The sequence below is a fragment of the Setaria italica genome, chromosome VII, assembly GCF_000263155.2.
Source record: "Setaria italica strain Yugu1 chromosome VII, Setaria_italica_v2.0, whole genome shotgun sequence".
Lineage (NCBI taxonomy): Eukaryota > Viridiplantae > Streptophyta > Magnoliopsida > Poales > Poaceae > Setaria > Setaria italica.
In genome coordinates, this window is record NC_028456.1 from 10,739,837 (window position 1) to 10,760,609 (window position 20,773).

The 20,773-nt window shown below is 43.3% G+C and overlaps 3 long non-coding RNA genes across 3 annotated transcripts; 2 read left to right on the forward strand and 1 right to left on the reverse strand.

The window, feature by feature from the left end:
- Positions 1 to 1,532: 1,532 nt before the first annotated feature.
- LOC105914831 lies at positions 1,533 to 2,241 on the reverse strand. Its single transcript, XR_001164526.2, has 2 exons — positions 2,157 to 2,241; positions 1,533 to 2,019 (listed from the first exon to the last, which is right to left on the reverse strand). It is a non-coding gene; the product is annotated as an uncharacterized LOC105914831 (long non-coding RNA).
- A 10,529-nt stretch (positions 2,242 to 12,770) lies between these two features.
- LOC101763041 lies at positions 12,771 to 13,591 on the forward strand. The gene is made up of 2 exons (XR_001164522.2): positions 12,771 to 12,843; positions 12,948 to 13,591. It is a non-coding gene; the product is annotated as an uncharacterized LOC101763041 (long non-coding RNA).
- Positions 13,592 to 19,474: 5,883 nt separating this feature from the next.
- LOC101763318 lies at positions 19,475 to 20,144 on the forward strand. Its single transcript, XR_215479.3, has 2 exons — positions 19,475 to 19,568; positions 19,665 to 20,144. It is a non-coding gene; the product is annotated as an uncharacterized LOC101763318 (long non-coding RNA).
- The last annotated feature ends 629 nt before the right edge of the window (positions 20,145 to 20,773 follow it).

Sequence of the window (20,773 nt, forward strand, 5' to 3'; positions counted from 1 at the left end):
TTTTTCTTTTCCTTTCCTTTTCTTATTTTCTTTTCTGTTCTTTTCTTTCTTTTCTCATTTTCCATTTTTGCCACGTCACATGCCGTTCCACCATCGTGCCATGCCAGGCTGCCGCGCCTCTAGGCTGCCGTCGCCACATCTCCAGGCCGCCGTGCCTCCCAGCCACAGCCGCCGCGCGCGCCTCCAGGCCTCCGAGCACCGCGCCTCCCGACTGCGGCCGCCACGCCTCCAGGCCTCCGAGCGCCTCGGCCTGGTCCCCGACGGGGGTAACGGCAGCGGCCCCTCATGCGGGCAGCCTGGTGGCGGCTCCTCGCTGGAGGTGGGAGTGTGTGGGCCTCTAGAGTGGAGGCCAGCGGCGTGCGCCCAGCGGTTCGAAGGCTAGGGGAGCGCGACTAGGGGCGTGGAGAGCGGCGGCGCGCGGCCAACGATGACCCAGAGGTTGGCAGCGCGCGGCTCCGGTATGGCCCCAAGAGGCGGCGGCAGCGGCCCCGAGAGGCAGCAGCATTGAGAGGAGAGAGAGGAGAGAGGTAGGAGAGAAGTGCGTGACCGGTGGGGGAGAGATAGTGCATGGCCAGTTAGGAGCTAAGGATAAGGTGTAGGGTGGGGAGATAAGGGAGAGAGATGTGGAGTCAGAGAGAGCTGGAGACAGCCTTTTAGTACTGGGTGGAGCTTCACCCGGTACTAAAGGCCCTCGGGCACATTAAGTACCCGATCGAGCCTCCACCTGGTACTAATGGGTGACCTTTAGTACCGGTTGGAGCCCCCAACAGATACTAAAGGGGGCCACGGGGGGCTCTTGGGGAACTAGCTATTAGACCCGGTACTAATGATCACATTAGTACCATGTCAAAAACTAGTACTAAGGATTAGGACTAATGCTCAGTTTTTCTAGTAGTGCTGTATTGACATGTAGGAATGACTTTACCTAATAATTAAATTGAGGAGCTCAAGTTATTACAATTCTTGTGCAATAGCATGGCTGTGATGTCTTCATGAACCTGAGTCATTAGATCTTGCTGTACAATAGGCGTGTCTGATCCGATGGAAGGTATGCCCTCACTTAGCAATTTCTGTTTACTTCGGTTAACTTTCTCTTGTAAAATGAGATGATAAGTGCAATATGTGGATCATCATCCATATCTTATCACATGAGCCACAAACATCACTACAAGACATATGAGAATGGATAGATATATATATGCCTTTTTCATACAAATAAAGATGTTCCTTTTAAACCAAATGTTTGTCACTGATGGAATCAGTGAAAAGATTGCTGTCAATGTGATATCCGACGGAAATATTTGCACGTGAAAACTATTACAAAGGCTATATTACAAAGTCATGAGCATACGTTTTCTCAAAGTGAATTTGGTCCACTCTAGTAAAAAATTTAATTGGCACTATACCTACTCTCCTTCCAAGAGAGATTTCGAGCAAAATTTGCACCAAACATATTAGTAGAGGCACATATGTGGCAAACAATGCATTTTTCTGTCTATCTAGCAATCTCGTGATAACGATTAATTTACAAATACATAAAAAACCAATACTTTCGTATCATAGATATTATACTATTCATTTGTTAACATTTATCTTAAGTACACAAGACAAACTTCTGATACATCATGCGGCGACAAACCCAGCTACAGATAGTAGAAATTATGATATGAACACAGAGCAAACCCTTTTTCGGACATACAAAACGTTACACTAACACTTCATCTTCTTATTCTTGGTACACTGCCAATGTCCACCAACACCCTGTGTAGTATCCTGAGAAATCTGGATCATCTACCGGCAAGGATAGCTCCCAAGTGGACACACGTGATCTATGGCATCACCAGTGGAGGCAGCCCTTCCATCAGTATTTGTGAGTTTGCGCACCTCCTTTCCAGGCACATCCTTGTGCACTCTGTCCTCATCTATCTTATTTGGAATACATGTACACGAATTGATGACAACAATCCCGATGACCAGCAACCCAATAATCTTCATTTGCATTTTTTCTCCTTGCCTGGCCTACAGATAATTTATGTGTGTCAGTCAATGCATTGCTTCTTGAATACCCAACTAATTAAATAATAAGGATTTGCTTCAACATTAAAGTATTTGCAGATAATGAAGATATTCATTGGAAAAATATATGAAATGTTTACCAAATGGTGAAATGTTTCACTTGCAGCCTTCTCTTCACTACACCTAATATCGATATGAAGTTGTGCTACTTATAGGAGAGAAAAGTGGTATTCTTTCATTTGAACTGTTGATAGTAAATCTCCAAATATGAAGATTCACCACCCATAAAGTTATCAGACAACTGAAAGTGGGCCGGGTTAATTTCTTCAGACTTGACGTGTGAGAAACCAATTTGGTAAAAGAAATTATTTTAGTACCAATCAGTTGTCTTGTCAGAATAATGTTGCGACAAAAGGAGTTTGTTTCAAATTTTAATTAGTCCAAAGCTTACATCAGGAAGGATTCCATTTAATTTTATCCAAAATAATTTTGCTTGCCGTCTGTTGGGAATGTCAAAAAGTTACAGAAGAATAAGTCATTCTCCTTCATATTTTGGCCACAATTGACTACTGAAAATATTGGTTACTTGAATGTTCCAGCAATTGGTCGATATGATCAATGTGCGTCCTACTCCCTCCATCCCAAAATAAGTTAAAATGTAGCTAATCTAAGGTAAATTAGTATGGAAAATAAGTTAAAATGTATCTAATCTAAGGTAAATTAGTATGGAGGACAAAAGACTCTTTATTGCCCTTTACTAAGCCATTGCCCTTCATTAAGCCGTCGGCATTTAATTTGCCTCACAAACTCTATTGCATCTGATCAGTGGTGATTTTTGGCTTTTACAAGTCTTATTTAATTGTTTTCTCAATTGAACAATGCAAACAATAAATACATAGATTTCGACGAGTTAAGCTGCACTACAAGGTTTTATGCCTAATGCCATGATTTTTTTTAGCAACAGCTGATTTTGGTTGCAATACATAGGGGTTATTGCAAGAGTAGTCGATTTTGGTTGCGATAGGGTGACATGCTGCCACGATTAGTTTGTCGGTGCCACCAAGGGTCACTACAACAAATATCACATTTTTATGACAAATATCACGTAGGACAAAATTCGTCAAGAATTGTATAGCCACCTCACCATTTGGCCAACTAAGCATGATGTGGCTGCCAACGTGGATATGACATGGATGATGATATGGCAGCAAGAAGATGGGTCAGTTTGTGCCCATTTATCTGATTCTACTCATTTTCTAGCCCATTTAGAATTTAGCCTACAATTGATGATCATAAAAATTATTGTACCTAGATTGCAAGCAGGGGCATAAAAAAACTAGGTACCACACTGGAAATGCTGCAATGGAAGGCAAAAAAGGTGTGTCCGATAAGGTATTTCAGGGGACATTGAAAATTGTAAAGAACATGCTTCCTGAAAATAATGAATTGCCATCCACAACATATGAAGTTAAACAGGTTGTTGCCCTCTGGGATTGGAGGTTCAGAAGATACACGCATCCTCTATCGTGGTGATGAATATGGGAAATTGGATGCTTGTCCTATGTTCGGAGCGCTGCGGTATAAGATCAGGCGAGATGATCCTGGTGATGTTGAGGGGTAGCCTCCCAAGAAGAGAGTTCCCATGAAGGTGATGTGGTATTTCCCTATAATACCACATTTGAAGCATTTGTTCAGAAACAAGGCGAATGCTAAGTTGATGCGATGGCACAAAGAAGAACGTAAGCAAGATGAGATGCTTTGACACTCCGCGGATGGGGCCCAGTGGAGATCAATTGATAGAGCATTCCCGGACTTTGAAAGTGATGCAAGGAGTATAAGGTTTGGTTTAAGTACTGATGGATTCAATCCATTCAGGGAGTTGAGTAGGCCTGTGACCCTATGTATGTTCAACCTTCCTCCTTGGCTGTGCATGAAGCGGAAGTTCATTATGATGCCGGTGCTTATCAAATGCCCAAAACAACCCGGCAATGACATTGACATGTACCTAAGACTGTTGGTTGATGAACTTTTACTGCTCTGGAAGGAAGAAGATGTACATGTGTGGGATGAGGATAAACATGAGAACTTTGACCTATGAGCATTGTTGTTCATAACTGAGTAACCTTTCAAGACAGACAAACAAGGGATATCGGGCCTGCACCCACTGTTTAGACGACACAGACAGCATGTATTTGAAACACTGTAGGAAGATCGTGTATATGGGCCATCATCGATTTCTTCCTGCTAACCACCCGTTAAGAAAGAAATGGATGCACCCATTGAAGTCGATAGGTGCCTAGTTGGATGACTTCTTTGATGATGAATGGCCCCTTCGAAGGGGCGACAGCTTGTATATGTCCTTGGTGGACTAGATCCGGTGAAGCACCAAATCACCAACATTGAAGGAGCGTTCTCTGACATTCCGATCGTGGTAGTGCCGCATCTGCTGCTCGTGGTGTGCATGCTTCGAGGCTGTCGATGTTGACCTGCTGACTTGTTTTTGCCTCGCCTTCCTCAAATTTCTGGATGCTGGCACGCCAAAGGCCACGTCGGATGGCAGGACAGCCTCTGAGCTGTACACCATGAAGAAAGGGGTGTAGCCGGTAGCCCAGCTCTTCTAGTTAAGTAGGCCCCAAATGACATGGGGTAGCTCTCGTAGCCACTTGGTGGCATAGTTGGACGTGTCGTCCAAGATGCAAGACTACAGGGACTGGAGGACCATCCCATTCGCATGTTCAACCTGACTGTTGCAGGTGCGCTACCGAGGAGTAGTATGAGGTTGTCTTGACAAAAGTACCAGAACTCGGAGCCTGTGAACTGTTTGCCAAGGTCGGTGATGATTCTGTTTGGCACTCTAAAGCGGTGTGTAATTTCCTCCATGAACTGGGTGGCTTTAGCCGACTCAATGCTGGTGACAGCCTTGACCTTGATCTACTTGGTGAATTTGTCAACATCCACGAAGATGTGGGTGTAGCCACTTGAAGCGGTTTTGAAGGGTCCGACCATATCCAGCCCCTAGCATGCGAAGGTCCAGGATGGTGGGATGGTGCGTAGGGCTTGGGTCGGTAGATGTTGCTGCTTGGAGAAGAATTGGCACCCTTTACACTTTTGGACGAGCTCCTTTGCATAAGCTACCATTGTTGGCAAATAGAAACCAGAGCGGAATGCCTTGTTGACCAAAGTGCCCAAGGTGGCGTGGTTCCTGCATGTTCCCGAGTGGATCTCGTGAAGGAGGTTGAGGCCCTCACTACGCAGAATGCACTTTATTAAGATGTCAGTGGATACGGCCTTTCTGTAGAGCTCCTTGCCGATGATGTCATAGTTTACAATGCGTTGAGCTAATTTTTCGTGCTCGATCATGTACTCTGGTGCTATCTAGCATCCAAAGAGAACGGGGCACGCCAGTCTTCTTCTTCCTAAATCATCATGATGTCAGTAGGAGCTGGGTCAGCCGGAGCCTCACCACTATTATTGGCCTAGTCTAGGTCCAGAACCTTGATGGATGGTTTCTAGAGATCTTCTACGAAGACATCGGCTAGAACCTGCGCACGCTTGGTGCCAAGTTTGGTCAAGATATTGGTGGCGATGTTGTGGTCCCTAGGCACATGGTGGAACTCAAGACCATCAAAGTGGGCCTCAAGTTTGCGGATTTCCTCGCAATAAGCATCCATGGACTCCTTGGTGCAGTCCTAGTTCTTGTTGACTTGCTCGATTACAACCTTGGAGTCTCCGTACGCAAGGATGCGCTTGATCCCTAGGGAAATGGCAATACGGAGGCCATGGATGGGAGCTTCGTACTCGACGCCATTGTTGGTGGCCTCGTAGTGGATCTGGAGCACATACTTAAGCTGCTCAGCTTTGGGGGATATGAAGAGGAACCCCGCGCCAGCTCTTTCGAGGTTGAGGGTGCCGTAAAAGTAGATAGTCCAATGTTCTGGCCTCTCTAGGGAGGGTGGCTTTTGGATCTCTATCGACTCGGCCACAAAGTCAGCTAGGATCTGCGACTTGATCACATGACGCGAGCAGAAATCAAGGTCGAACTTGCCGAGCTCCACGGACCACTTGACAACTCAACCGTTGACATCCCTGTTCTGGAGGATTTCGCTGATGGGGTACGAGGATACCACCCAGATGTTGTGCGCCTGGAAGTAGTGGCGCAGCTTTCTTGACGAAATCAGAACTGCGTTGAGCAATTTCTAAACCTGTGTGTAGCAAATCTTGGAGTCATAGAGGACCTCGCTAACGTAGTACACTGGTAATTGCACCATGTGGGCGTGGTTGAGCTCCTCACATTCCACAACTAGCACGGTGCTGATAACATGCGTCGTTGCATAGATATAAAGGTAAAGCATTTCTTGGTCGGTCGGGGCTGTCATGATGGGGGAAGTGGTGAGGAAAGCTTTAAGGGCTACCTTTTCAAGCAGATTGAAGAAGAGTAGACCCTTTTCTCCGAGTTTCCTAATGAAGCGGCTAAGGGCCGCCATCATGCCAGTAAGCTTCATGATGTCTTTCTTGTTGGCCGGCTTCGCCATGTTTCTGATGGTGTCGATCTTGATAGGATTGGCTTCGATACCACCCTGGCTGACCATGAAGTCCAGGAGCTTTCCAGATGGGACACCGAAGACACATTTGCTTGGGTTAAGTTTCCACATTACGCCCGGAAGCTATTGAAGGTCTCTGCGAGGTTGGCTATGAAGCTCTCCTCATCTTTGGTCTTGACAACTACATCATCGACGTAGGCCTCGATGTTCTTATGTAGCTACATGGCGAAGCAACCCTGGATTGCCTTTTGGTAGGTGGCACCGGCATTTTTCAACCCAAAGGTCATAATGTTGTAACAATAGATGCTGAAGAGCGTTATGAACGCCGTCTTGTATTGGTCGGCAAGATTGAGGGCGATCTGGTGATAGCCCGAGTAGAAGTTGAGGAAGCAGAGTAGGATGCTCCTAGCCGTAGAGTCTACGACTTCGTTGATGCGCGAGAGAGGAAAGGGATCCTTAGGGCAGTGCTTGTTGAGGTCGGTGTAATCAATACACATTCTCCATTCACTGGTTTTCTTTTTTACAAGGGATGGATTTGCTAACCAGTCGGGATGCTTACATTCATGGATGAATCCGGCGACTAAGAGCTTATTAAGTTCTACTCTAATAGCCTCCTCTTGGGTAAAGCAGCGAAGCTTTTGCTTGATAGGACACCGGGCAGTCTTGCTCAAGCCCAAGGAGTGCTCAGCTAGCTCCCACGGGACACCGGGCATATCGGATGGCTTCCACGCGAATATGTCCAAGTTTTTCCGGAGGAAACTGGTGAGCACGAGTTCCTATTTGGCGAAGAGGTCGGACCCTATGAGGGCCGTCTTGGTCAGGTCTTCAAGGCTGAGGCAGATCTTCTTTACCTTGAGGTTGGGCTGCACCGCCGTGGGCATCAGCTCCATCTTTGGGATCATGAGCTGGTTCTTTGTCCACCTTTTAGGCCTTGACGAGCATGGTGGTGGCCTTGGCCAAGTGCTCCAGGACTTTAGCGAGTGGCACCGCCTTCGTGTCACACTTGTACAAAGTCTCGACGTCGCCGTAGATGGAGAGGGTACCATTTGGAGCCAGCATCTTGAGGATGAGGTAGGTGTGATGCGGGATTGCCATAAACCTCACCAGCATGGGCTTACCAAGGACGACATGGTAGGAAGTCTTGAAGTTGGCCACCTTGAAGGTGAGGTGCTCCGTATGCTAGTTGGCAGGCGTCCAAAGGTGATGGGCAGAACAACTCAGCCAATAGGATAGGATCCTTTGCCGGGTACGAGGCCATAGAAAGGTTCTTCACAGGGCTAGAGCCGCTCGAAGTTGAGGTCTGTGCGCTTCAAGGTCTTGGTGAAGATGATGTTGAGGTCGCGGCTACCGTCGATCAGCACATTGGGGAGTAAGGTCCGATCTATGGTCAGGCAGACCACCAGCGGGTAGGACCCGAGATCTGGCATGTGTACCCAATGATCCTCCATGGAGAAGGTTATGGGCTGCTCTGACTAGCGCAGATACTGGATTGGCTGTATGGAGACAAAATGCACCTCTCGCTGGTGCAACTTCTTCTTGCGGTTGCTATAGAAAGCGTTGGGGCCTCCCACAATGATGCTAACCAGCTGTTCCAATTGCTAGAACTCCCCGTTCTGGTTGGCACCAGGCCGGCGGGTGTTTGGGTGTGGCTGGTCTCGATGCTCCTCTTGGTGCTGGTCATCACGGTAATCGTGCTAGTGGTTATCAGGACATCACGGTCATCACGACAGCGATCGTCACGATCATCGCGGTCGTTGCAGTCATCGCGACGGTAGTAGTCACGACGGTTGTCGTCCCTTCAATAGTCGTTATGACGGGGTCACTTGTACTCCACCGGGGCGTCGAGCTCTTTCTTGAGGACTATGCAGTTCCGAAGATTATGACGTGCATCCTTGTGGAAGGGGCACGGGGTGTTGAGGGTATCATCAAACTCTTCCCGAAGGAAGGTGGTCGGCCTGGTAAGGTTGCCTTCAGCAGTAAGGACCTCGGGGGCCCTTTTCTGAAGTCGGGACTCCAGTCGTGCTTGGTGTCCGTCATTGGTTAGCTGTTCATAGTTGTCGTTCTAGCAATGCTTGCCACCCTGGAACTGTACTATCGCCACCTCCTCTATGTCTGCCTGGGTGTTGACAACCTCCATCATCTGCCTGACTGTCTTGGGGGCAGGCTAATACAACTTGCAGAACATGGTGCAGTTCATTAGGCCAGAGCAAAAGTACATGATGATGTCGCGGTCCTTGGTACCGGCCAGCCTATTGTGGTTCTCGAAGAAGCAGTTGGTGTAGTCTTGAATAGTTTCATTCTTCCGCTGATGGACTTGGCCAAGTTTCTCTTTGTTACCAGGTCGGCTGTAGGTAGCCTGGTAGTTGTCGGTGAAAGCTCTACCGAGCTGACCCCAGCTATCGATGCTGTTTGGTGGGAGGTTCTCTAGCCACAGGAGAGGGACGGGACCTATCACCACCGAAAAGTAGGCGGCCATCTGGTCGTAGGTGCCGTGGGTGGCTTTCAGTGCGGTGTTGTACGTCTTGAGCCAGATGGTAGGTCGGAGTGACCATCGTACTTTTCATTGATGGCCGGCTTGAAGGAGGTTGGCCACTCAACAGCCTTGAGGTGAGGAGTAAAGGCGGCGAAGTCATCGATCACTATGTCGTTGTCATCGTCAAGGTTGTACACGACGGGTGGAGCCCTAGGGCGTCTACCGTTGTCGCGCCCGGGTGGGACGTAGGTGCCTTCAGAGGCGCCGTACCAGTGGTCGTAGTCGGCGTGGCGACACATCTCATCTTCTTGGCGCTGGCGGTCCTCGCGTTCTACGTTGCGGTTGAGTTCTAGAGCGCCATAGTCACGGTCGTACTCGGTGCGGTGGTCGAGCTCGGGCTCTTCCCGCTCTTGGTGACAGTTGTTGAGGTCGGGACGGAGGTCGGGGCGGTCACACAACTCTTCACAGAGGTCACGTTGCCGACCATGTCTGCCACGATCCTCGCCATCGCCTCTCCTGTCGCGGTCCTTACCGTCGCCTCTCCTGCCATGGCGGCGGTTGTCGTGATTGTTGGGTTGGCGGTCGTTGTTGGTGGGTGGGTTGGTGGGTTGCTCCACCTCTCTTCCCAGACGGTCTCCAACCAACCTCTCGCGCGGTGGTCGCCTTGGTGGTGGCCGGATTTGCTATGCCCGGATCGATTGCGAGAGTACCAGGTAGCTGTGGACCGGGGAAGTGTGTGGACGACTGTGGGCTCGCTCTTCGATCTACGTGTTCGAGGCGCGGATACGCGCCTGGACCCACTATAGTTGCTCCTAGTCTGGAAGGTTTTCCAGGTCGTCAAATGTAGGCCCCAGGTTGGCCTAGGGTGTGGTGAAGACGTTGTGGCCGGCCTGCTCGACGTGGGCTTGTAGATTGCGGGCGCGCGCAAGTCACCTGCGCCTGTCCCGGGCACCATCTTGGTCGGCGTTGCCGCTGTCATCGCATGGTGGTTGGCGTTGATCATCTGCTGCCTCTACATTTGCAGCAGGTTGTTGCTCTTGTTGGCGTCGAGCTGCACGGTCCTGGTTCCTAACGTTGCAACCAGCTCCCTGAGAAGAGGTTTTGCCATCCCTAGGTGGCTCATCAGTGGAGACCACGAAGGCTTCACGATCTGGTATGGAGGAGTTGCTCTCATCGTCACTTCCGTAGGGCTTCGGCATCAGGATGATGTGGGGGATCTGGAACTAACCACAGTCTAGAAACTGGGCAGATTCAGGTGGGCCTTCAGATTGGATCTAAAGGGACTGTGCGAGTTTCATGGAGTACATGGTCATTAAGTTTATGGAAGACACAGGTCATTAAGTTTATGGAAGACACAGGTCATTAAGTTTACAACAACAAATCCAGGTCATTAAGTTTATGGAAGACACAGGTCTCTTCCTTGTTGAAGTTCTAGGGTAAGCTGAACCACCACCTCCAGAAAAGATTGGCCCTTTGAGTTAGGCAAGCCTCTAGTCAGGCCTGAATTAGTACAGAAGCTCTCAACCAAGATATATGAATTCCATCAGTGGTACATAGAGCAATCGGCCAAGGAAAGGGTCATGTTCGCTCTTCGTGTTAACCGATTAATTTTTTCGGTAAAGGTGAGAAACTGCTATGGTTGGAATTCAAGGATATTTACGAAGTATACCATCAAGATGCCCTTGATGTCTCTCTCATCAGTGCTTCGATTCTGTAAGTGTATGTTTATTAGATGTAAATTTTGGTTCAGATCATTATTTTGTGTGTGTGTCGTCCTACTAACTTTGTCTTTTAGGATGCTAATTCAAAGGTGCCACTGAAAATCCTACTTCAATATTGGCTTCATGGATCCAGCACTTGTTAACCAACATCAGATTCGGGATCAACCAAAGGAACATTGAAACGAATATACAAATTCTTGGAGCAACAAAATTTCAAGCAATGCATACTACTGCCTTACAACTTTAAGTGTGGGTACTGTCTATTTTCGTTTTCCTTTTCCTTAATTTCCACTGGATTCTCCTTATAATTATAATTGATCAAAGCAACGTTATTGTGCTTGATTCGTTGAGGAAACCAAAGGTTGAGTACCAAGACATTCAAGACATGCAAAAGTTTGTTTCCTAAATTTTCACATAACACTGTATCATTTATTATTTTAATTCGCAGCGCATGGAAATGATTTCCATAAGTATCACCTTGTTAAATTCAAAGAAAAACTTACATTTAGCACAATGTTCCCAGTATGTATGATATTTGCACATTTTGTACATTATATAACACGAATATTTCATAACTTTTTTTCCCACTAAAGTGCTTAAGACAGGAACAAAGGAATAATTTATATGGATACTACGTCTATGAGAACATGTACCATTTCATGAGGGACAAGGTGTTATTGGACAGTATAACTGTACGTAAAATAAACCAATTAATAATTAATAGTTTTTTAGCTCTTTATATTTAATTGTTGGTGTAACATTCACATATTATGTTGCGGATTAGAGAAGATCTGTTAGAGAAGGAGAGGCTTTTGATGGACGAGGTGATAAATTCCAAAGAGAATTTTATTACGATGGACGTTCAATAGCCGAACTGAGCAACACCACAACGGGAGGATCCTAAGAATGAAGAGGACAAATTATTGCATATATAGTAATTGTATAAATACTAGTTTGATATTTATAATATACTAAGAATTGTATATATAGTAGTTATAATTAATATTATGCATATACTATTATGAAATATATATATGAAATGCATACAATATGAGCATATTCGTGTAAGTAGTGTACACTAAGGATGTATACGTATATGTATGTATGTATGTATAATATATATATATATATATATATATATATATATATATATATATATGAAGTAACAATTGGCATTAATATGGAAGAGAATTCAGGGTAAAAAGAAAAAAGTTTCTTAACCAACTGGGACTAAGGGGCTACGTGCATGTGCCTGCTTGCGCATGCATGGTGGCCCGTTTAGTCCCGATTGGTATTAACAACCGGGACTAAAGGAGGTTCTTAGTCTTGGGTGAATGACCCGGGACTAAAGAGCGGGACCTTTAATCGCGAATGATTAATCCCGATTGGTTTTTCAAGAGATATAAGGCTTACCTACCACTAATGCTCGGTTTTCCACCCGTGTTATTTTATGAATACATTTTTATTGATTTATAAATAAAATCAGTATGATGATGTGATGGAAACACCTTTCCACTGTATTAGTTTGACAAGACATCTGAAAATACACAGCACTATGACAGTAGTTGAAGTGCATTCTGTTTTCATCAAGAGAAATCAACGGCAACTGAAAATGATGGGTTCAATTTCAGTTGGTTACTAAATTCAGTATAATATAAAATCTTGGTCAATTTTCAGTTCATGACAACTATTTTTCTCAATATATCTCAGTGACTCACGCCAATAATTTTATTTAAAAATTTCAGGAGGTCAGGTAGTTCGTACTGTACAACATCTTATTTTTCAGATCTATGGTAACTCAAATACTCCCCCCACTAAGCACTTTCTCTTGCTTGTGTCATAAACAGGAAAATAAGTGCATCTATTTACCTTAGCTTTCAAGTCATGAGGGATGTATTTTCTCCGCACCTCCCCTTTGTCGACACAATCTTTATTAGTGGAGAATCCATTTGCCACACTAGAAATTATAAACTACAAAAAAAATTGAAGGCCAAACATCTTCTATCCCCTATATAAGTAGCCCGTCACTTCTTGTTCAACTAAACAAAGTTGCACAAAAACCACTCAGTTCAAGTACTTTGCTCAGATCTCAGTAAGTATTAACACTTGCATCTGGAGTGTTTCTTTTCTATTTTTGCGGGCAATATTTATCTTACTTATGACTTCCAGTGTCCTTGTATCTTTCATAAACTGAAGTCACAATGAAGTTGGGCATGTCCGTCGTTGCTGTCCTGATTTTTGTCAACATGTGCATCTGCATGCCAAGGAACATGGCGGACGATGCATCTTACGGTAGAACTGTGCCACAGAGGGAAATCCGCAAACTGATTGCAGGAACTGATGGTAGGAACGGTCCTCCCAGCAATGATCATCAGTGCCCGCTTGGGACCTACCCTAATTGTCAGGGCATGTCTCAAAACACCAAGGAAACAGCTCAAGATGTTCGTGGAAATTGAGCATGTCACCGCTGACCTTGGAACATGAAGATTCATGAAAAAGAAATTAGCCCCAAATTTCTGACGGATGTAATTTTTCATGCTACTTTCTTGCCATGTCGAAGGCTGTATTGCCATGCATGCTTAACAAGACTAGCGTTATGCTTAACTTTTCAATAGTATTTCAATGTTTATGTTCATATATAGAAACTTAGATGAGCACTATACTTCTTCAAGCTCAAGAATTTGTATATGTGCTGTCGCATTGTCAAGTCCAATAATTGTATTTGTATATAAATATGCATGCTGTCCCAGTAGTATCATGCGCGTATAATATCATGAGCACTTGGACATGTCTTCCAAGTGTGGTGCGTCATGTCAAGAGCTGCTTATTTGAAGTCTCCAGAAATACTAGTATCTTTTGGTTTTCTATTCCCTCCTTGTACTGCTTTCCTTATATATTTTTCATTACGTGCTCCCGGTCCAATTCACCATGCAATTTTATTATATATATAAGTGAAATGATCACCAAGTCCGTATAACTTGATATAGGGTTATAAGACATGTACACATGAAGGATGAGTATATAACGACCCTCGACTTGAATATATATTTTGACCATAGAATCACTTGTTTTGTAAGATAATTCTATGTTACATATATATGAACAAAGGATGTGCATGAACGAATTAAAAATTAAATTTTTCATTGATAGTTGGCTATCATGCAATTTCCACACTTTCTGCTTTAACAATATGGATCATGGAAGATGCACACAAAAACTACACATAACTCATAGATACGTGAACCACATCACTATGACATGCCTACAAGATTTGACCATTGAAATATTGCTGCGTGTAAAGATGACCAACAAGATTAGAACCATATTTGGCAGTCATACTACTGTGACCCTACCACCATGCCCTGTTCTATTTTACATGCTGGAGCTTCTCGATCTACCACATGTGACAAAACAAACCTCGTCACCTGAAAACAAACCTCATGATCTAGCACACATGTGACAAAACAAACCTCATCATCTGAAAACAGCCGAACATGAAAGCAGGTGGAATGAATCGAAATCCTGAAACCGAGAATCTGACTCTCCATATATCTCAGTGATAGTTCCAGAAAGCATCTATCACACAAAATCTTTGTCTCAGGTAGTAAAATTTCTACACAAAAGTGGCAGCATAGCAAAAATACCACAGGTAATCCATCTTGGCAACATGATGACACAAATTCCATTGGAATGAATCAAACAAAATAAAACCATCAGCATGTGGTCGCTACTATGACCCTGTTTGGCATGGCTCCAACTCTAAATTCCGAGCTCGAGTTGAGTGGAGCCAACTAAACACCCTAACTCCACTTTTGGAGCAGCCCAACTCCATGGAGTTGGTGGAGCTCTAATTCATTTTCTTGGAGCACCTATTTTGCAACTCCAGAACCCTCAGATATAAACCTAATTGTGGAGTTGGGGGTAATTACCCATCACTGCCACTGATTACATAGAAAAACGGTTCACGTTATATGTTTTCTCTCGTCACCCCGGCACTCCGACCCTATCCACTCGTGGTTCCCTATGACTGCAGCCACCTCGGTGATGCCGTGAGATGTCGGAGAGCCCCAGCTTACCACAGCTTTGGCTAACTCGACCAGCATCCCTAGCTCCTCCTGGTTTGCTCTCTCTCACACACACACTTCCTACTCTTGCCCGGATGCACCACTATGATTTGGTCTTGATGTCGATGATGCAATGTGTGTGCTTGTGCGTGCTCTCTGATGCGAAACCAAGGCTATAGTCCATGTTCTAATGATCTTGATGACATGCTTACCTAATTTGGATAGAGCTGAATTGATCTTGATTACCTATGGATTAACTCTAGTTTACATCTATAGTTAAATATATAGTCTTGCTAATGAGTACATCAGTCCTTTGGATGCACACAACACTCCTCCAGTTGCTATGCAAAGACCAAACACTAGAGCTAGAGCTAGATAATTAAATCAATATGTGAGCTCGTTTCTAAGTACTTCTTTTAATGATTTTATGAATAGATTGCTACCTAATAATACTATCATGCTTAAAAATAATGGAGAGGACAAGAGAGTACTTGAAGACAAGCATGGAGGTGGAAAGGACCGGCGAGGCCCAATGCACATTAACTTCGAGTCCACCTCACGGATAGTTAGTGTTGATCTTGTTGATCGAAGCCGGATAGTTAGTGTTGCTATTTTCACCAAATCAAGAGTTATCCTCACCTCACGGAAGATTGGGCACCCTAGTTCACATCGCTTTCTAGTCATAATCCGTATGATTTTCCTATCCTTTATTAAGCTAGTACTTGGTTCACTTTAGTTGGTCATTTCACCTTGTGATCATAAAGAAATGCAATTATGCAAACAACTCCTATCGTATGATCTACAATTTGATATTGATCCTTTGAACTATGGAGGTTAGGTTTCATAGATAATTGAATTGACGAATTATACTCGAATTGGATTATGGCTCTTTTGTACTTTGGACCTTGGTTCTATGTCGGTTTTGATATTTGGATGTATATTTGGCTATCAATATGGTGTTTCTTGGGAGCTTAGGGTCTTTCCTAGAAGTTTGCAAGAGCATATGTAGAGTTCTATGGAATTTCTAGATCTGCTAGGATTTAGTGAGCATGTATGTAGTACGTAGAATAGTCAAAGGAACAAAGAATGTTTTTTTCCCAAAATACATTGTGCCTTGACTGCCTGGTGCCATACTGCCATGCAAAGATATGATGAGATTAAATGCATGTTTTTGTAACGCTGACCAGCCTGACATGTACAACACTTGCAAATTCCTTAGATTAATGTTGGCATCACAACATACTCAAAACGTTCACAGCGCCGTGTGAATGTCCGTAAGCCAGGCTAGGTGCCTAGAACCTGGGTCTTCCAATAATGGACAACTTCACCCGTTGGTCAATAACGTACCCACATCTGGCCCTGGCTCCTATCGGTGGGGAATCCGTGGGTTAAATTGCCCTCCCTATACTACACAATTTTTGCAGAAGCTGTGTACTGTGAACTATCTGTATCTTTTAATTTGGGCTCACAACATAACAGGTGATTTGCATCGGATACGATAACTTAGTTTTAGTCTGTTGCATGTGAATTTCTTTGACCTTTTTCTAATAGCTTCAAATCTATTTCGTCTAGTGCAAAGAAATGTTGCTCGATTGCGTCATCTTGCAAAAGCACAGAAAATTAACTCACATCATGACTTAGACGACCACCTTTTTTTTTTGATTTATGGGATTGTATGTATTAACAACGTTAGATAGGTCAGAAAGGATGTAGTTGACATGAACTGTGCTTCTCATTTTTAGACCAATTGCCGACCGCCCAGATTTTATTGGAAGCTGCTGGGGTTACCAGCTTAAAATCACGTGTATATTAGAACAAACGAAGATCATCACCGGCCGTAAGGATGCAACATGCAAGTGAATAGCCAATGGTGTGTTTTCTACGTACATCCAGCTGATTAAATACAGTGTATGTCTTCCTCTTCTTAAATTAATTACATGGAATATCCATTCTAGTTCATATTTCAAGTTTTGGCCGATCCAATGACCCAAAATAATTAAGATTTGCATCTGTAGTCACTAGCTATTAGAACTCATTGTTTCTGGTACGTACCACACAACACGGTGCTGGATCCGTACATTTCTGTAGCCTTTTTGTCTAGCAAAGTAAAAAATTTCTCTCCTAGTATTTTTTAGCAAAGTATCAAGTGCTTATTATTTCTTTCTTTGGGAGCCAAACGCATTGTTTCTTCTTAGTTAAAAATAAATTGTTGTGCAGTATATGCACTACGGGAACTAGAAGCTTTGCCGAGTGCCACAGGTACTATTATTTCATGTCCAAACTGATTTTATTAATTAAAAGTATGTAAAGTTTGCAAAAACCTAGTCAAATTCACTAAACATTACGTATTTCATTTTTTGAGTAATATTATTCCATTATTTCATGGATTTATAGCTCATATTAAATTTATATCTATTAAATTCATATACGTGCAATTAATGAATAAAAATTACCAAACGGATCCGAAAAATTCCCAAAAATTGACATGAACCAATCTATGTTCTCTATGGTCTATAAAAATAAATTTGAACTCAATCACAAATTTAAGTATCGATTCGACTCAAAATCTTACCGGATCCTTCCAACTTCTACGAATCCTCTCCGGAGATGCTTCGAATTCTAAGCATCATATGTCAAAACTTGTGCGAAACCTTGTCAATTTTTTACCACAGCCTCTACATGTGAAATCATAGCATCTTGCAAAATCTCGTGATTTTCAAACTTCGTTTGTATTTTTGAGAATTAAACAATCATTTGGCCACACGTTCGTAGTCGTGTTTCCTTAACAAAATGTTCGAAATTTCTTTTCATTTTTAGGTAAGACCTCAATTTGGACTCACTAACATGAATATGATTTTTCCACTCATATTATTCTATTATTCCAAACACCTGCGGTTCAAATTTGACTTAAATCAACAAATTACTCTAAATGAATTAATTGATTAAATATAGCAAATAGGTCAATAAGAAGTCCACCTTGTACCATGCAGTGCCAAATCTCATACATGTGGAGTATAAAAAGTTTGGAGGGCGGAGGAGGTTTTTTTTTTTGCCTAGTGTGCCAAAAAACACTCGGCAACACCCCCAGGTTTGCCGAGTGCCACAAGGGACACTCGGCAAACTAGCATCTTTACCGAGTGCCCCATCTAGATACTCGGCAAACATGCAGTTTGCCAAGTGCCCCCCGTCGACACTCGGCAAAGCCTAACGTCCGTCACGGCAACGGCACCACGCGGCACGTGGAAGTCACGTGCTCAAGACTTTGCCGAGTGCCCCATCTTTGCCGAGTGCCCCGTGGGTGTTTGCCGAGTGTTTTTTTGGTGGCACTCGGCAAATCGTGTTTTCGCCGAGTGTATTATTTTTGCCAAGTGTTTCTACGATTGCACTCAGCAAACGGGGCCTTCGCCGAGTGCCCGCAATAATACACTCGGCGAAGCAATTACACTCGGCGACTTTGAGGTTTCCCGTAGTGATGTCTAATGTTTCATGAGCATATAATTATCTTCGGTCATTGATCCGTAATGGCTGCTTATTGTCTCTGTCCGCATCTTATTTCTAAAAATTCAACACTTCATGATAATCTTTGAAAGCGGTGAATGAATTTGTCTCATACATGAACATTTTGTTTACTGTAAAAGACATGAGTGGCGATATAGGATGGGTGCAGAGATAATGGATACAAGATATCAAGTATGGATGTGGCAGCATCGTGTGGAATTTATCCTGGAGTGTCCAAACCTTGTATGCAGGCACTGGGATCGTGTGCCACCAAACATTCTTGCTAAGCCTATAACAAGATTTTAGTTATAAGCAGTAAGTAGTAGCACACTGTAATGACACTGGTGGCTCTTCTATTGTTTCTCCTATTATTTCTAGTAATGAGATCTGCCCTTGGGTGATGAAAACATTGGACTGAGAAGAAAAACTAGCATATTCTACCAGATGGTTTGGCACTTGTTAACTAAAGCATAACATTTGACAATTTATATTTTGGAAACCACTACTTCACGACCAGGAGTTCCATAATGCAAGAAAAGGAATTGGGTGCGTCAATCAAATTATTGGGCAAGATATCATTTTTTTTTGCCTGGCATGTTTCTCTTTTATTTATATTGCTTTAATAGTCCATAGTAGAGTCTCTACCAATAACTCAATTCACATCATGTGTGAGTCTCAGCAATTTTAATATGAAATGATCGAGTTAGAACAAAGTGGAGTTACGTTCTGCCAGTTGGTCAAGCTACTCTGGGACGATTTAATGTTCTTGGGAAATCTATTGAAATTTTTTGTCCTGTACAGCGATAGTCAACTGTGATTATTAATTTTTGCTTCGTTGCATGATATCTGAGTAATTTTTCCAATTTTATGCTCTGTATATAATAAGATAAGTACGTCCTGCGGACAAGCAAGTAATACAGAATGTTCCATGATGCTCGTTGTCATCATCTTGCATAGGCACCAGTAACCTAAGAACAAGTTGCCATTTAGGTCACCAAACGGCGATACAGAGACATATCCCATCAGATCATCTGTCATTTATGCAATCGATTGAGCCGAATAATTCTCTCACCCACTTCCAATTGTCGATCATGCACAACCTACCAGGTGGTAATTACACACCATGATGCTAAGTAATCCCACAAGGTATTTGGACAAGACGTAGGTAATATCAGTCCCCTATAAATATAACATCCAGGTCACATGAAAAATATCAAAAATAAGTACAAAAGAAGATACTTCAGATTCCAGATCAGTAATACTTCTTCCATGCATAAAAGGATATATTAGATATTGTATCATTTGTTTGCATCCAGTTCACATATGCTGATTTTCGTTATTTATCTTGCAGGTGAAAATCGACGACTTCTGAAGAATGAAGGGAATAAGAGTACCTGTCTTTCTCTGCATCCTGTTGATGACTACCACCTCCTGTGCTGCTCTGACGAGGAAGCTGTCTGGAAATGGTGGACAGCAGGCAGGCCAAGTGCAGGACGAACCGGAAATTCAAGTCGACGGAAGGCCCTCTTCTGGCTATGGTGACCATGTTTGCCCCAGAAGCTTGTTTCCTAACTGCTCAAAGAGGCTAGCTGATCAGTCATCTTCAAACAATCTTGGCTAAATGGGAAACATGTCTGGGTATTACTCTAGTGGTGGATCTAGAAATCGGGCCATGTGTGAGGTTCGGTTGACATATGGATACCGACGCTGAAGATATGGTCGTTATTTTCTTAAATAAGCGTCTATATTGTCACTTTTGCATGTCTCTACTGCAACTTACGAGATATATATACAAATTATTAGTAGTAGTAGTTTCAACATCGCCAACTTCTGGTTCCTTTGCATGTGTGCTGTGTCTGTCAATGTATGCATCTACACGTATGATCTCATTCAAAAAAATTCCTGCAATAATCTGTCAGTAGATTTGTGCATCTTTGTAACGCATTAGCTTTTTGTTGTCTTTTAGCCTTCTGGGTAAAATTCACAGTCATTCTCTCTAACCTTCGGTTGCTAGTAAAATGGAAAGCTGCTTATAACATCGATAGATGATGCTACTAGATTTCATTACATGTATTTGCTAAAATCTAAAGATGAGATATTAGATTATACTTGGTAACACCTGGTTTTATTACACCCTAGTTATCAAGGTGCCCATGAGTTCCATTTCATACTTGTACGAGGGATGCATGCAAGTTGTGAATCCCGTTGGATATAACCAGTGATATTGCTTTTAATTTATAGCTTCTGACAACAAAAGGAACTACTAATGGTTGTACTAAGATAATTAAATTAAAAGCATAAATCTAGTATTAACTGAGTAATTTTTATTAGGATCTGAAACTAATTTGAACAAAAACTTCATCCAAATTTAGGGTTTCAATATTAAGCTGTAATCAGAAGAAACTTAAATTGTACCAAGAGATTTCAAGTTCCAAGGGGAGCTTTTAATTAGAATTTCGA